General features: G+C 35.8%; 2 long non-coding RNA genes across 2 annotated transcripts in view; one reads left to right on the top strand and one right to left on the bottom strand.

Moving 5' to 3' along the window:
- The window catches only part of LOC147844337 (uncharacterized), a 528,347-nt gene extending 517,260 nt beyond the window's left edge, over nucleotides 1-11,087 (bottom strand). Inside the window, exon 1 of the long non-coding RNA XR_015491673.1 lies at nucleotides 10,931-11,087. This is a non-coding gene — a long non-coding RNA (uncharacterized LOC147844337). The remainder of the gene's footprint in view (nucleotides 1-10,930) is intronic.
- Nucleotides 11,088-11,504: 417 nt separating this feature from the next.
- LOC148679708 (uncharacterized) overlaps nucleotides 11,505-18,938 on the top strand; it is an 890,299-nt gene continuing 882,865 nt past the window's right edge. Inside the window, exons 1-2 of the long non-coding RNA XR_015944609.1 lie at nucleotides 11,505-12,363; nucleotides 17,905-17,963. This is a non-coding gene — a long non-coding RNA (uncharacterized LOC148679708). The remainder of the gene's footprint in view (nucleotides 12,364-17,904; nucleotides 17,964-18,938) is intronic.

Raw genomic sequence — 18,938 nt, 5'->3', positions numbered from 1 at the left:
CCAACCTGTGAAACTTGACACATGACCCTGCTTTTCCGGTCTGACACATTCGTGTGCGTATGAATGGAAGTCTATGGGAGGAAAAGCCCAGTGTGACCGCAGCTTTAAGCAGATATGAGTTGGAGGTGGTTGGAGCTAAGCTGTGCAGTGCTGTGGCCCTCCAGGAATTAAGTGTGAGACCATTGCTCTACAGCTAGTTTCATTATGTCTTTTTTTCAGGGATGTCCACTGATTGGATGACCTCAGCCATATTGTTTGATAGTCCCTCTATTATCTAACATATTTTTTCCACATTTTTCAATGTCTTTTATTGATTGATTGATTGATTGATTTATTGACTGTCTAATATGAGGGCAGGTACACACACAGTAAAATCTTCAGAGTAAAATTTACTCAGTTCAGAGAACATTTGGTCCCTCTCTAAATTCAGCAAAATTTACTCAGCAGCAGAGTTAAAGTTAATGAGACAATGATGGGGTTAATTAAGTGATGATTGAGCACTGATGATGAACACCTGCTGTTAATAAGCAGAAACAGAAGAGAAACACAAAACTACATCTACCTTCAGTCACAGCCGTAGATTAAACAAACTGAAATAAAACACATCAAATCTCTCAAAATCTCGGCAAAGGATCATTAAGTAACACTTTTTGTGTTTAAGCTGTCATCATTGAGGAGAACAGTAGCTGCTTTACTTGGACTCTGACTCGATGTCTAATGTTAGTTTCTCTTTGATTGCCAAATAGTGTATTGTGGCAAATATTGTATAAAGAGAGCAATTGTTCTTTGGATGATTGATCCTGTGGTGGTTTAGTAAATTTTTAGTAAATTTTGGTCAATTTAGAGAGGGACCAAATGTTCTCTAAACTGAGTACATTTTACTTTGAAGATTTTACTGTGCGCCAACGTAATGCAAAACAACTAGTGCAGACAAAGCTCAACTGGAGAGCAACTTGTGCGACAGCCAATAGGAGCCATACCTGTTAACATTTGGATGTGAAAATAAAGGATATGCCCACCATAAAAAGGGACACCAATAAATAGTGTACATTAGCAGCACGTAAATTAGCAAAAAGTTTAGCTTATTAAAATAAAAAGCTATTATAAAGAAATAAAATCAAGCTATCATACCTTATTAATCTTTTCTTCACTGTATAACTTACACATTCTAATTAAAGAGCAACGACTGAATCTCACTTATTTGGATTTTTCGTTTAATTACATTAAATAACAGGGGTCAAAAAAACACTCACATCTAACATTATAATGAAAGCATTTGAGTGCTTTCCTAACTTTTTATGCTCATTTATGACAAAATTAGTTGTGTTTGAAAACCCACCAAGATCGACATCTTTAGATGTTAATATTATTATTAATTATGTGTATATGTTTGTTCAAACATGCACCCAAAAGCCAGACTTTCACTTCAAATCGCATGTACAGAATCTGTCTATTTATCACTATGGAGCGCGTCAGGTGACAGTCACGCACCACTACATGACTTTTCATGTTTTGAAGATTGCATATGAGGGGCGAAGACACCTGTGATGAAAAGGAAAGGTAATTCCACAATTTTTATATTTATTTCAAAGTGTTTCCATGCCTAAATAAAAGGAAAGCACAAACTATACATTTAAGAGCAAGGGGTCGCCCCTGGTGATTCGGCGGCGGCATGGGTTTATATACGGAGGATTGGCTCTTTAATGTTTATTGCCACCCTTCAGATAAAGACTGAAAATACGGGAAGATTACTGGCAACCACAGCTGCTGATATTTTACCGTAAAATCAAGAAGAACAACAGCAAAATAATGTAAAACGGTTTTGTGTCACCATTGTGGAGGATAGTAGCATCTGGGTGCAAGTCTGAGATGAACTAAGGATTGTTGTTTTGCTGCATTTTTTATTGTTTAAAAGTAACTGTGTGGTTACTGATGCAGTGAAAATCAGTTTGTTAATTGTATACACACATGAGTGCATTGAACAACTTTACATTTTAATCCTCTAAGCTACGTTTTTTAAACAACATTGTACCCTTTCATGAAATATATTTATTTTCTGTAAATTTTAACAGTTCTATAAACTTTCATATTTTTTTTACTGAAAAGTTTTGGCAACCACAGCTGCTGGTATTTTTGTTTTAACAGTGTACCTTTTACGGGACGATATCTGGATAGAATTGTAAAACATAGGAGAATCACGGGAAAAACGGGAGGGTTGACAGGTATGATAGGAGCACCAATAGAGTTCACATGATCCTCTCTCAGCTCACTCAGAGGCCAGTTGTATTCATGCTGTATAGACCTACACAAACCTGTGTTTGCAGCAGGTCGCCACCCAGAGTGACAGGCAGCTACAAAGTTGCTGCCAGTGTTATTAAAGCATGAGAGGATGTGTCTTCCACACAGGGCAGTGTCTGTTTTCTCATTCACAACGGGAACTTCAGTTATTCATTCATTTTCTTTTTGGCTTAGTCCCACTATTTATCTGGGGTCGCCACAGCGGAATGAACCGCCAACTTATCCAACACATGTATTACATAGTGGATGCCCTTCCAGCTGCAACCCATCTCTGAGTAACATCCATACACACTCATTCACACTCATACACTACAGACAATTTAGCCTACCCAATTCACCTGTACCGCATGTCTTTGGGCTGTGGGGGAAAACCCACGCGAACACAGGAAGAACATGCAAACTCCACACAGGGAGAACATGCAAACTCCACACAGAAACGCCAACTGACCTAGCCAAGGCTCGAACCAGCGACCTTCTTGCTGTGTGGTGACAGCACTACCTACTGCGCCACTGCGTCACCAACAACAGGAACTTCTATTGCAAAATTATTGACAGTCTCTTTGTGTTCCTTCCTGATTTGGATTGTTGACATGCTTAATTGGGCCAACAAGCTCCAACATTAACTCAATGAGAGGCGATGTGTGGAACACACCAAACCAACTTGCAGACCGACGATCTGACACTGACCGATGAAGCCCAGTGGCTGACCATTAGCTTGGTGGGTCCCAGCGTAAATATTTGTGTATACACTGATATACATTATATTGTTTTTAGATTTTTAAATAGTTTATTTTGCTTGCAGAATTAAATGTAAGAGTTATTTAAGCACTCTAAAACCGAATAGGTCTTTTGAGTGATTGCTTTATTGATATTTGTTTCATTTCAAGCATGATTATTTGGATCTGACTAAGACAACAAGCTTGTGTGATTCTTATGATAAAGTCAAAGTCGATGTGTGACGATTCAATTCTGTGACCCATATTACTGACGACAAGATGGTTTTTGTTTTGTTGAGGTGCCTCATGGGTATCTCTTTAAAATATCTCATGCTCTGTATTTGAGAGAAGCAGCTGTTAGAGAGGGTGGCATTTGCACACGTCTCACTTTCTCGATGACCAGATGAATGATCAGCATGATGTCCTGCTCTTCCTCACTTTCTCAGCCAATCTCTCTTATCCACTGTCTGTCTGTTTGTCTGATCCCGTTTCCCCCTCCTGCTTAATGGAGCCTATTTATATGAACTATTTTCTAAGGACACTTTTTTTCCCCCTTACTTCCTTCTTGCATCTGTTTTTCTCCCCTGCTCCAGACTGGCGAGGAATTACTTTGTCAATCCCTGTGTGGCAAAGTTTTCCCAGCAGGCTCAGTTCTGAGGCCGAAAGATTTTGGAAAGTCTTGGAAGTGAGAGCGAGCGCTGCATGTTCCATCCAGACATCTCCAAATTAATCATTCACATTAATGGGATGCGTCCAGCAGCTTTTGTTTGCTGAACATCAAAGCTGGGTTGCTGGGTTTGGGTGGGTTATTGCTAAAAATACGCTGACAAACAGACAGGAATGAAAGTGAATAAACTGTGATGTTTTATGTGGACAGATTATTCCGCACAACACAAAGCCAGTTCAGTCTTTATGAATATAAAGGCCTGTGCATCTGCAGAATATTGTGATCGTGGTCATTTGCGTCTGTACCATCCTCAAAAGCCTCACTCCATTTCATTTACATGAATAAACATGCAACATCATGCATCAAAATATATTCCATTCAGACTAATGAGCCTGTTATGGTTTCTATTGGCTTTTATTATACCAAACATGGAAGTCAGAACAAAGCAAGCAACTAATGCATGCTTATTTAAATCCCAAGGGCTAATTAAAGATTAAATTATGTGCCTGCATGAAGCTGTCAAGTTAAAAAGAGTATTATGGTCCCTCATTTTTGATTGTTTCTTTATAACTAATGGCCACTGCTGACCTTGTGGACGTTTAGAAAACGTGGAAATGTGAAAAGGGTCTATTACAAAAAAAATGATGTGGGGTGAAATCCTGGGATGTGGTCTATCTATCTGTGGATAGAGATGGAGAAACATTTTAGGAATTACCAACCTCAGTGAATGTAGATCTAAAGCCTAGTTCACACTACAGGATTTTAAACATTGGCAGATCGATGTGCCGTTCACACTACATGACTTGATTTTGTGTCTTTTAATTCCTGTGGTGTTCTCTCTACGCGACACTACGTGAATGATCCACAAGAGGGGGGTCACACACTACATGATCTGACAACAACTCGTTCCCCAACAGCTCATTCAAGCTACCAAACCAGAGCCAATGAAATTTTAAGGGAGGAGTTGTCAAAAAAAGCTGAACACTATTGGCTGCTTGTGTGCTGATTACATAACTGACAGCGTTTCATGCTTTCAAGGAAGCATTTAAAAACATCATCAATCAGCTGATGCATCAGCAGATAAATCACTCATCTGAAAGGTTTTTATTTTTTGTAATTTTTGGAAAAAAAAACTAACATATCTATAACACCTTGACGTTTTCTAAATATCAGTGAATTTCTTTCTAACATTTTATTACTATTATTATTATTATTATTATTATTATTATTACAAAACAGTAAAGAACTGAGCATTTCTACCTTTAATTACCATATTGGTCAAAATGACTGCATTAATGTCTGATACTCTTTGCTGTGACTTTAAATATGTGTGCATTTTTTGCCTAGCAACCTCCTGCTAACATTAAACAAAACTTTCTGATAGCAAAAACATAAATTTACTTCAGATATCTTTCAAAACAGCAGCATCTGTGCTGTGAAATTGCTCCCATTTGAAAGTGAAAATGAAAGCGAGGCCAAGACCTTTGCATGTTCTAGTGTCTTAACTACATATTTATAGGTTGTTATACCAAAAAAGATAATAATAATAAATTTAAATGTAAATATGTTGTGACAATATGACGTTTTATATGAGAACGGTCAGAATTCTAATAGTTACAGAATTCTAGTTTCACTGTTAATTTAGCCTACTCTCATGTCTGTGTAAACGCAGAATGAAGCGAGTGCATCGATGGCCATTTTGACCAATCACAGATGTTTCTGTTGAGCTCCTGAGCACACAGACATTCAGCTCATGCTGATATGCTCTCTCATTGGCTGCAGCTCGTCACTACATCTGACCACATGTGGGGTCGAGTCGGCCGACTGCTCTGAAATATTCAGCATGCTAGATATTGGATTTCTGTCTGCGAGGGGTTGGCGACGCGTCAGCGAGCCTCGTTAATGCGTTTTTCAGTAGTTCACACATAAAGATTGGCCAGCGCTGTGTACCCACAGATTTCTTCCCGATCATAGCCCGGTCCGTTGGCAAGCTTGTTAACTTCAAAAATCGGGCTCAAACCAGGCTTACAATCCTGTAGTGTGAACTAGGCTTAAGCTGCGGTCACACTGGGCTTTTCCTCCCTTTTTCCTCTCCCTAGACTTCCATTCATTCACACGTGAATGCTACAGACCGGAAACGCAGGGTCATGCATTAAGTTTCGCTAATTGCTGTGGTCCAAAGTTCAAGCTTGGTGAACTCTGACCTGCGAAATCGCATCACTTGACTGCGTGAGACCAACCGAGGATCAAAACATGACCTTTCTGGACAGAAATTTAAAACATGGAGCAATCGCTCGCTTTTTTAATGCCTAATAATCTTGTCCTAATTCCTGCCCCTTTTTGCAGCACTGCATGACAGAATTTCAGATTATCCAACTCTAGTGTGACCTCAGCTTAACTTTTGCTAGTGGGAAACATTATGCTAGTCCTCAACAATTATTGGAATAACGATGCTATAAATAAATGACGTTATTAAGGACAATACTTCATACAGTAACGAGAAATCAATGAAATCCCCTGTTTCAACACCATTGCCTTTACTGAAAATAAAATGCACGTAATTGAGGACACTGAAGCAGATTTGATGTGAGCAGCATCTCTCGACCTAGCAATAGTGGTGAGGGTTTGGGGCTGGGGCAGGACACATAATCAACCAGCCATGATGATTGTTGTGTTTGTGAACGTGGTGTGTCTAAGAACATGACGATTGGCTTAGATAGAGTACATTTCCATTATCAAACATTGCTCAAACTAAAAACATGGTGTATAAAAAAAGTGGAGGAGAAGTGTCACAGTTTAGGTTTGTTTTCTACGGCAGAAGTTTGTCATCTTTTACAACACATCAGAATAAATTAAAATGATTAATAGAAACTCCTTTGGCAACAAAGCAGTTCCCTCCATGTGTTCATCACTCTATAAGCCAACAATTTCAGAGCATTCTGTTCAGTTGATCTGAGTTGTGTGGTTACCCCTGTAAAAAATAAGGGATCCAGTGAAGGAAAGTGAGTTAGTGAGTGAATGATCTGAAATATGTCCCTCAAAGATCTATGCCAGAAGCTGTTTTTATTCTCCAGGGTACACAGTAAAATCTTCAGAGTAAAATTTACTCAGTTCAGATAACATTTGGTCCCTCTCTAAGTTGAGCAAAATTTACTCAGCAACAGAGTTAAAGTTAATGAGTCAATGATGGGGTTAATTAAGGGATGATTGAGAACTGATGATGAACACCTGCTGTTAATAAGCAGAAACAGGGAGGAGAAACACAAAACTACATCTACCTTCAGTCACATCCGTAGATTAAACAAACTGAAATAAAACACATCAAATCTCTCAAAATTTCAGCTAAGGATCATTAAGTAACTCCACAAACAGCAGCTTTACTTATTAACAACCTGTTTGGCCTTATTTCTACCACACTCTATAAAATTCCATATAGTGATAATATTAAGAATTAACTTTTTTTTACAACAACATTAAAAAAAACACACACACTTTTTGTGTTTAAGCTGTCACCGTTGAGGAGAACAGTAACTGCTTTACTTGGATTCTGACTCAATTTCTAATGTTAGTTTGTCTTTGTTTGCCAAATAGTGTTTTATGGCAAATATTGTAAAAAGAGAGCAGTTGTGCTCTAAATAATTGACTCTGTGGTGGTTTAGTCACTGGTCAAATCAGTAAAATTGGGTTTGATTTATTAAGTTTAAATAATGTTGTGTCACAAAAGAAGCACTGTACTAAGAAAATGTAGCTCACCAATACCATTATCTGATCACATTGAACATCTGAAAGACTCAAAACCTAGTGATGGTGAAATGAAGCTTTCTGAACCAGTGAAGCGCTTGACTTAATTGTATCGGAAAAAGGTTCGTTACTCGAAGCTTTCTAAATCAGAGCTCGATGAGGACCTCTTCTGGTTAAAGTGTGGGAAAGCACTGTGTTGCCATAATGTCAAGTTCACAACTGACCAACTCATTCACGTAGTAATACAAAAACAGCAATATAAACAAATTACTTAATTACTGTAGTTTTTACACAAGATATATTACATTACACAACTGATGATTGTAGTAAAATCCAAGGTATTCAAAAGTTTATCATAATACAATCAGTCCTGCTCCAAGCGGGGATCGAGTCAGCATCTCCCGATTGGGACGCGAGTGCTGTAGGAGGAGGCTATGTGAATAATGCTTCAGGGTCGCACTCACCAGATGGTCTCTGTTAAACACAATACTACGATATGCGGTGTTTTTTTTTTAAATATAGTCGTAAAAAATACGCTAATACACTTTAGTATGTTCAAAACCTTTTTACTAAAAATTAATATTGTATTTTAGTTTAATTACTGGTGTGTGGGACTGGTGCAGTGCTTTGAAACAAATGTATGTAATCGACGCCAATTCTCTCGCTATACACTTTACCATGAGGATGTTTAAACCTTTGAATCAAAATTTGAAGCAGTCACGTGGGTAAAGGAGAAAATGAAGCTTCGGACGTCACTGATCACGTGATGATAAACCATCATCAAAACATAGTTTCTTGAACAGTTACTCTTTTTAAGAGTAATACTCCACACAAGATCATTCAACTTAATCTCATGTGCTCTCTTACTACTTGTCATTGCAACTAAAGAAAATTAACATTAGAAATCGAGTCCAAGTAAATCAACCACTTTTCTCCATGAAGGTGACATCAGGCGAAAAAAAACATGTTTTTTTTTTGGTAATATGTAAAATATGTAAATAACTAAAACGGTTAATTCTCAATAAATCTTATATGGACTTTTGTGAACATCTGACAGAAATAAAGTCAATCAGGTAACCAATGAGCGAAGCTGCTGCTGCTTCTCTTCTGTTTCTGCTTATTAACAGCAGGTGTTCATCATCAGTGCTCAATCATCACTTAATTAACCCCATCATTGTCTCATTAATTTTAACTCTGCTGCTGAGTACATTTTGCTCAATTTAGAGAGGGACCAAATGTTCTCTGAACTGAGTAAATTTTACTCTGAAGATTTTACTGTGTACAAAGGGTCTTCATGTCATCGCGTGACCTAACAAAACTTCTGTGGAGCTTTTATTGTCTTCAATTAATGTTTTTTTTTTCTTTTTTTTTTCAGATTTGGGTATTTAATAGAAAGTTGCAAAAGTGTCGTTGGGATTCTGTTATTTGAAGTAGATTAATCAGGACACACACATTATGGTGTATTTAAGGTCAGGTATGCAACTCTTTGAATCTTCTTTGAGCAATTGATGTTGTGTATTTATCATTTCTAAATCGTTTTTTTTTTTTTATTATTCAGTTATGTAATTGGGATCATCATACAACATTTTTATTGGATTTGTTTTGTATTCTGGCCAGTCTTCTGTTTTCTTAGAAATGATAGTCAGTATAATGTGGTGACCCCAACATGATCTCTCAAACAGTTTCAGGCAAGTGATATTTTGAAGACAGATTTTACGATGCATCATCAGTCTGCAATGGTTGAGAGGAGATTGTAAACAAAGCCAATGAACTGAACAAAGCTTGCAAATTTTGCTGATTGCTGCTGCTGAATATGATCAATCAGTTAGCCTATTACAGTCAGTATGTCTAAGTATTTCACCTTTTTCTTGTTATGAAGTCCTTTACATGATTTAGTAGCTTCTTCTTTTAGCAGCTTAAGTTAAAATATAATGTAATCTATTGATAAAATATATAATATTAATATTATTAATAATTTTAGAGTGATTTCTGAAGGATTGTGTAACTGAAAACTGGAGTAATGAAGCTGAAAATTGATCTTTTAAATCACTGGAATAAATGATTAAATTAAATGATAAATGATAAATTAAATGATAAACCACTTTTGATTTTGTTATTTCGAAGTGCAATAACATTTCACAATTTTAAAAGTTTTACTGTATTTTGGATTACAGTTTTTAACAATTGCTTTGACCATTGTTTTATACATTTAACAAGTTTCCTAAACTCTTAACGCACCAACACACCTAAAACACACAATTGCAAATGCAAAACTGTTAATTCCATTCTCAAAATGACACATTGTAAACTAAACTCCAAAATTAATGTTCAAAATACAATAAAAAACTAACACAATACACAATGTTTTACAAAACACTGCAAACATGTTTCAAAATCAAATTATTGTTCAAAACACTAACACATGTTTGTTCCTTAAGAAAATTTTATTTGTTCCCTTATACCTACGCAAACGTTATTTAAACTATACGTACAGAAAAGTACACTGTTATTTCATTGTACTTACGCTGTACACTGTTAAAAATTGTCCCGTTAAAAAACAGGAAAATACTGGCAGCTGCAGTTGCCAGCAATGTACTGTTATTTTACAGTATGTTGCTGTAAAAATACATGGACTACATTGATTTACACAATACTCAAGTGAACTCATTTTGCTCACTGAAAGCAACTGCCTCAACTTGGTCAACTGCTGAATGAGTTTATGAAGTAATGTGCTATATATGCTTAGAAGCATACTTATAATGATAACTTATTTTAGTTAATTAAAAAAGTTTGGTTTAACTCTAATGTCTTATTTTTCACAACAGCACACATACATGTAAATCTGGAATCACCAGAGAGATTCTGACTGCATCAGCAACTAAACAGCCGCTGTCTTTAAATAGAGAAACATGCAGAATAACATCAGCAGTTCATTGTTCATCTTTAACTCATACACTGGCTCTACTCTCCTCCACAACGGTGACACACAGAAGAAATTAGCTTCAGGTTTTACAGTAAAATACTGTTTTTTCCTTGATTTAACGGTAATCTACTGGCAGCTGTGGTTGCCAGCAATATACTGTTTTTTAACAGTCTACTTTCGTTGTGTAAATTAACAGTATATTACTGTTAAAATACATTTTTACACTGTGTTTTTACCTCTCACACCTTTAACCCTTTAAACCCCAGAGCATATACTTCAGCTTTTATTGAAGTGTCCACACTACTGAGTGTTCAAGAAACATGTAGCAAAGCTGAAGAAAATTCATTAATTAACTGACTAATTAAATGATAATTGAGGATTAACAATGAACAAATGAAGAAATACTGAAGGGAAAAAACAAGAACAGAACATGCTAAACTTTAGTCACAGCTTTATAATGAAATAACCTGAAGAACAACAAATGATTAAATCATTTAAATGATCAGCGGATGATTAAACAACTCTACAAACATCATCACCAGCTACACTTATTACTTAATACATGTATTTTTGTATAACATCTACTAAAGTTCTTCTTGAGAAAAAGTTAAAGTTTTACGTCACCATCATGGAGAACAGAGTTTGCTTTAGTTGGGCTCTTAGCCCTGACATTTATATATCTTAGCTGCTGCAATTGTTAAGAACTTTGCTTAAAAAGCTCCTTTGTTGTGGCAAGCCAGCCAAAAACCTAAATCTGAAAAAATAAGATCTGGTGATGTTCAAGTTGTTATTGAATGGCAGAGTCTGTTCTCATTTAGTATAATAAAATTGACTGCTCCCATTCAATGTTAAATCTATTGTTTTACATTATGTATATATATGGCAACGATTTCTGGAAGTTTTTAAGAATATCTTGGACAATAACACTGCTCTATGGTGTATATCGCACTCAAAGAGACATCAATAATCAGCGGATGAACCTCAATAATGGTGACGACTAACAAAATTAACAGTTTAACTCACAAACAGGCAACTGAAAGTCTAAACATAAACAACAGCAGAATCAAACACAAGTAAAGAAAACTCTTAGACCGTTATACAACATTTTTTTATACCGCAATGCATGCTGGGATATTTGTACCATGCCACTCCCAGCATGCATTGCAGCATGAAACATTTGAGATGTTACCATTGTTGAGATACAAGGTCAGATTCATGAGGTCTGAGTGTGTATTTGTCATAACTGAACTGTTTTTGTATGTTATTTCTTAACTGTTAAGTAATTACTGAGGTATCTTTTCTGTTTTCACTTCTCATTAATTTAATTAATACCTGTAACTAAACATAAAATCTATTGCATGAGGCCCTTCTTCCAGATTTATACCAAAACATTTATCAGAACTAATTTCAGACAAATATATTTCTCTATTTATTGACTTTCCAACTTGACTGCTATAATACAAGCATTTTGTTAACTCTTTATTATAGTGATTGGAGAGTCTGAATAATCAGTTCAAGGGTGAAGAGCCCAACTAAACCAGCCCCTCACTCCATTACGGTGACACAAAAAACACCTTAATTTCTGTTGGATCTCAATGTGAATAGTATGGAAGTCAAATCAGTCAGTAATAAGTGTGTCTGCTGTTGTTTGTGGAGTTGTTTAATGATCCTCTGCTGAGACTGAAGCTGTTTTATTTTATTTTATTTTATTTAATGTTGTAACTCAAGTCACTGTTTGTGTTTCTTGTTTATTTTCTTCAGTAATTGTAATTATTAACAGCAGGTGTTCATCAGTGTCTGAATTCACTCATTAGTGTTCATTAAAACTGTCAGGTGAACTATATTAGTTAACTAGTGTATGAAATAGTGAACAAGGACACAAAGCGTGATTTCAAACACAGACTTCAAAACATCGAATCTGAACTCTGTTAGCTCACAGTTTTCTGCAGTTGGTTACTTTCTCGAAAACAAAAATGTTACCCAGAAAGCACTGTTTTTAACAGAATATTACTGTTTTAGTGAAAAAACATTATTTTACCGTAGAATCTGACTGTTTTTTTAACAGCAATTTTTTACAGTGTACTTTGCGGGTTGTAAAAGAAAGCGTTTTTTTGCTGCAGAAATTAAATTTGTAAAAAATGAACGACCATCTCAGAGAACCTTTCTAAAATGTAAAAATAATAGTAAAGTAATGACTGTATTGCAAAACCTTACGGGGACGTATTGGTGACAGTGTTCTTTGATGCACTCACTGTTCCTTTCCAAAAACCTCAAGAGTCCTCTTTTAGAACATATGATCATGTGATTGGAAAAACCTCAACACATCAGAAAAGCTTCTAGATGGGAATCAGCAGTCTCTCTCTCTCTCTCATTGTTTTAGTCTTGGTTGAGCTTGTGTGTAAAAGAAGTTCAAGCATTTTAAATTGGTCTTAACTTGATGCATTGTGTCAAATCAACAAGAAATGTGTTAATTGTATAGAACACGAAGACAAATGTTGTACTGTGTTAAGAGTTTAGGAAACTTGTTAAATGTATTGAAAAAAAGTGTCATAGCATTGTAAAAAACTGTAATGAGCATGTGTCCTCTGGAAATGCACTGTACCACACTGACTGGCAGTGCCCATCCGGAAACTCTATGCCCCCTTAGGGGCCACACATCTAATGTGTCTGGAGAGCACTATTGAATTTTACAAAGCCTGTAAACCAGCCATAGTGTTTATTAACACAGATCCCACTGAACACAATGACCTTAAACACATCTCACTGTGGCCCACCGCTGCACAGCAGGGTTACTTAATTCCATTAAACCACAGCCAATGGAGCCCTCATTGACGCTCTCTGGACTCCCTTCCTTTCAGACCAATATCAAATCTGATGGTCAGTGGTCCATTCTCTGCCCATTAGATCTATCATTGATATTCACTCTCTCTTTATAACAGATTCAGGGCACACATTGTTTCACCCATAACTAAAAGCCTTATATAAGAAAGAATGTTGTTTTATCAACAACAAGCTGGCATGGGAGGTCATGTGTGGATAATGCAATGAGGGAACAACAGATTTATGCACATAAATATTTTGGGGGAAATACAGTCAAATGAGCATCACAGATAATTCAACAGCTGGACATGATAATGCTCATTCCGCCAGTGTTCTGCTGTGACCTAAAAAAAAGAAACTTGCACAGATGAATGGCATATTGATGTAACAGGATGTGAATCAAGGACGAAGACTCAACCAGGCCTTATTTCAGGAGACTGTAGGACACATCTGATGATCATAGCCTCCCTTTCTCTTTTTTTAAAGTCAAACCAAAAGACGCAAAGAGACTGGAGTTAATACTGATCAATGTTAAAAAGGGGTAGTTCACCTAAAATGAGCATTTTGACATCATTAGTCAACCTTTACTTGTTTCAAACCTCAAAACATAAGAATATTTAATTAAATGTTCAAAACCTGTAACTATTGACTTTGATATGTTTTGCGAGAAAGTAGTGAAAAGTCTTTTTTTACTGGTGAACTATTCCATTTAACATTATCATGGATAAAAATCTGGTTGAGTTCAATCTTTTGATAAAAAATAAATTAATAATATATATATATATATATATATATATATATATATATATATATATATATATATATATATATATATATATATATATATATATATATATATATATTTAGACTGATGACAGAAAGAGCAATTCAAAACATTTACACATATTTTACATTTTGAATTGGAATGAGTAGCTAATAGATATTGTATGGTGTTTATCATTGATTTATTTCTATGAATGAGTTAGCTGGAACTTAATGTGTTATTTCTAAACTCAAATGTCCCAAAACATTTAGAAAAACATGTTGTTTTTTACATTTAATATCTAAGACAGGGCTATTCAAGGGGCTGTCTGCGGGTCAAACTTGGTAATTTGTTCCAGAACCTCCAAATAGTGTGACCATCAAAAATAAATTTAGTTTAGCCAAAAACCAGCCACTATAGTTATGTTGGCTTGAGAAAGCCAACATACTGTTATACTACTCTTTATGTTGGCTAAAGAAAGCCTACATACTGTTATACTACTCTGTCCTTGAAAACAAACGTATCTCCTCCTAGGCCGTTCATGCCACAAAGCCCAAATGTGGTCAAAATGTGCCTTCTACATTCAAGATTGTTGCTATATCTCCTCATGCCTGTAAGACTTATTGTTTTTTTTTTTTATAAAAAATGTTAAATATTAAATTTTTATAATCCGAGCATATAAAAAAACTAGAACCTAAAGTTCATTGATAAACTTTGATGTTGGCTTGAGAAAGTCAAGCATTTATGGCATTGTTAGGTGGTTGCTAAGCAGTTGCTAAATGGCAATGCTCGTGTACATGTTTGATGGAAAGCTAATACTTAGTAGGCATTTCGAGCATATGTTATTGCATTTAGATAATCATTCATAGCATGTAGCTAATCGTTATTAGCACTTGGCTTCCATTATCATTGTTACCATGCATAGTACACAGGAAGTCCCATTTGCTAGCATGAGTCAAACAAGCCAATGCCCAGGTCCCTACGATGTTCTGATGTAGAGATATTGCTATTTTTTAATGGTTGCTGGGTTATAGTGTTTTATTGCTATGGGGACATTTGACAGGTTAGTGATGATACATCAAAGCTTCTTGGCAATATGATTGATCTTAATCAACTCCGTTGTTTCTATGACAGTCTTTATGAGTTTCAAAAACTGGACTTGAACATTATGTATTCCTGGTGTTGGGTTGCGGCTAGAAGGGCCTTCGCTGTGTAAAACAAATGCTGGATAAGTTGGCAGTTCATTCCGTTGTGGCGACCCCTGATTAATAAAGGGACTAAGGGAATGAACATTATGTAAAAATGGCTTGCTGTATTTTTTTGAAAATACAATGCTTAATAAGTGTGAAGGTGATACATGCAAAAATGGCTTGCCATATCAGTAAAAAATATGGAGTTTATATCAAAAATGGCTTGCCATATTTTGAGAAAAATAATGCTTAAAAATTATTTATTGGAAAACTATAAGTCTGATAAACCTTAAAGATATAGCAACAAAATCTAACGCATCTTAATACAGCTTTTGGCCAAATTTGGGGCTTGTATAATTTTTTATACGCCCGGATTATAAAAATTTAATATTTAACATTTTTTATTAAAAAAATGATACGTCTTACAGGCATGAGGAGATATAGCAACAATCTTGAATGCAGAAGGCACATTTTGACCACATTTGGGCCTTGTGGCATGAACGGCCTAGGAGGGGATATGTTTGTTTTCAATGACAGAGTAGTATAACAGTATGTTGGCTTTCTCAAGCCAACATAATTATACAAGCCCCAAATTTGGCCAAAAGCTGTATTTAGATGTGTTAGATTTTGTTGCTATATCTTTAAGGTTTATTAGACTTATAGTTTTCCAATAAACATGTAAATCTGGAATCACCAGAGAGATTCTGACTGCATCAGCAACTAAACAGCCGCTGTCTTTAAATAGAGAAACATGCAAAATAACATCAGCAGTTCATTGTTCATCTTTAACTCATACACTGGCTCTACTCTCCTCCACAACGGTGACACACAGAAGAAATTAGCTTCAGGTTTTACAGTAAAATACTGTTTTTTCCTTGATTTAACGGTAATCTACTGGCAGCTGTGGTTGCCAGCAATATACTGTTTTTTTAACAGTCTACTTCCGTTGTGTAAATTAACAGTATATTACTGTTAAAATACATTTTTACACTGTGTTTTTACCTCTCACACCTTTAACCCTTTAAACCCCAGAGCATATACTTCAGATTTTATTGAAGTGTCCACACTACTGAGTGTTCAAGAAACATGTAGCAAAGCTGAAGAAAATTCATTAATTAACTGACTAATTAAATGATAATTGAGGATTAACAATGAACAAATGAAGAAATACTGAAGGGAAAAAACAAGAACAGAACATGCTAAACTTTAGTCACAGCTTTATAATGAAATAACCTGAAGAACAACAAATGATTAAATCATTTAAATGATCAGCGGATGATTAAACAACTCTACAAACATCATCACCAGCTACACTTATTACTTAATACATGTATTTTTGTATAACATCTACTAAAGTTCTTCTTGAGAAAAAGTTAAAGTTTTACGTCACCATCATGGAGAACAGAGTTTGCTTTAGTTGGACTCTTAGCCCTGACATTTATATATCTTAGCTGCTGCAATTGTTAAGAACTTTGCTTAAAAAGCTCCTTTGTTGTAGCAAGCCAGCCAAAAACCTAAATCTGAAAAAGTAAGATCTGGTGATGTTCAAGTTGTTATTAAATGGCAGAGTCTGTTCTCATTTAGTATAATACAATTTACTGCTCCCATTCAATGTTAAATCTATTGTTTTACATTATGTATATATATGGCAACGATTTCTGGAAGTTTTTGAGAATATCTTGGACAATAACACTGCTCTATGGTGTATATCGCACTCAAAGAGACATCAATAATCAGCGGATGAACCTCAATAATGGTGACGACTAACAAAATTAACAGTTTAACTCACAAACAGGCAACTGAAAGTCTAAACATAAACAACAGCAGAATCAAACACAAGTAAAGAAAACTCTTAGACCGTTATACAACATTTTTTTAATACCGCAATGCATGCTGGGATATTTGTACCATGCCACTCCCAGCATGCATTGCAGCATGAAACATTTGAGATGTTACCATTGTTGAGATACAAGGTCAGATTCATGAGGTCTGAGTGTGTATTTGTCATAACTGAACTGTTTTTGTATGTTATTTCTTAACTGTTAAGTAATTACTGAGGTATCTTTCTGTTTTCACTTCTCATTAATTTAATTAATACCTGTAACTAAACATAAAATCTATTGCATGAGGCCCTTCTTCCAGATATATACCAAAACATTTATCAGAACTAATTTCAGACAAATATATTTCTCTATTTATTGACTTTCCAACTTGACTGCTATAATACAAGCATTTTGTTAACTCTTTATTATAGTGATTGGAGAGTCTGAATTAATCAGTTCAAGGGTGAAGAGCCCAACTAAACCAGCCCCTCACTCCATTACGGTGACACAAAAAACACCTTAATTTCTGTTGGATCTCAATGTGAATAGTATGGAAGTCAAATCAGTCAGTAATAAGTGTGTCTGCTGTTGTTTGTGGAGTTGTTTAATGATCCTCTGCTGAGACTGAAGCTGTTTTATTTTATTTGATTTTATTTAATGTTGTAACTCAAGTCACTGTTTGTGTTTCTTGTTTATTTTCTTCAGTAATTGTAATTATTAACAGCAGGTGTTCATCAGTGTCTGAATTCACTCATTAGTGTTCATTAAAACTGTCAGGTGAACTATATTAGTTAACTAGTGTAGGAAATAGTGAACAAGGACACAAAGTGTGATTTCAAACACAGACTTCAAAACATCGAATCTGAACTCTGTTAGCTCACAGTTTTCTGCAGTTGGTTACTTTCTCGAAAACAAAAATGTTACCCAGAAAGCACTGTTTTTAACAGAATATTACTGTTTTAGTGAAAAAACATTATTTTACCGTAGAATCTGACCGTTTTTTAACAGCAATTTTTTACAGTGTAACCTGTCAAATGTCCCCATAGCAATAAAACAGTGTAACCTAGCAACCATATAAAAATAGCAATATCTCAACATCAGAACATCGTAGGGACCTGGGCATTGGCTTATTTGACTCATGCTAGCAAATGGGACTTCCTGTGTACTATGCATGGTAACAATGATAATGGAAGCCAAGTGCTAATAACGATTAGCTGCATGCTATGAATAATTATCTAAATGCAATAACATATGCTAGAAATGCCTACTAAGTATTAGCATTTGATCAAACATGTACACGAGCATTGCCATTTAGCAACTGCTTAGTAACTACCTAACAATGCCATAATTGTTTTAGAAACTGCCTAGCAACCACTTAGCAATCGCTGCCGTGCTTTCTGCCAACTGCCATTCCCAGTCCTAGTGCAGTCACGTTGGCTTTCTCAAGCCAACATCAAAGTTTATCAATGAACTTTAGGTTCTAGTTATGAAGTAGTGTGAATCTGTTCAATACAACACGAGCTGCAGTTGAAGGCTGCGAAGAGCATATGTCACCTGACAATAAGTGAATTGTGCGTGCAGCCAAAAACATTTGGATACTTAATCGTAAAGGCTTCTCAATGCCCCGCGGCATAGCAGGTGGAGATACTGGGCCGCAACATTATGTTAAGAGTACCCGAGAGCAAAAGCCTGCACGTTTCAACCACTGTAGGCTTGTTTCTTTGGATAGAATCATGATGAAGCTCAAGTTTTTGAGAGGAGGTTAGCAACCTAAATAAAGACCCTCCCTGACAGAAAATCAAACCCTGGTTTTCCACATGACAAGATTCTGTTTGCTACACTAACAAGGACTAGCATTCTCTTTGATATGTCAAGCGTGGGTGGCAAATTTCTGCCAGCAGTCTCACCAAACTGAAGCCTAGCCATTCCTCCTTGTGACAGGCAAAGTCAGACATGTAATAAAAAGAACGATCGATAGGTTCAGTCAAGAGGGCAAA

The sequence above is a fragment of the Danio rerio genome, chromosome 5 (assembly GCF_052040795.2).
Source record: "Danio rerio strain M-AB ecotype USA chromosome 5, GRCz13ab, whole genome shotgun sequence".
NCBI lineage: Eukaryota > Metazoa > Chordata > Actinopteri > Cypriniformes > Danionidae > Danio > Danio rerio.
The sequence above is the reverse complement of the archived record's forward strand: the minus strand, read 5'-3'. Positions and strand labels throughout refer to the sequence as shown.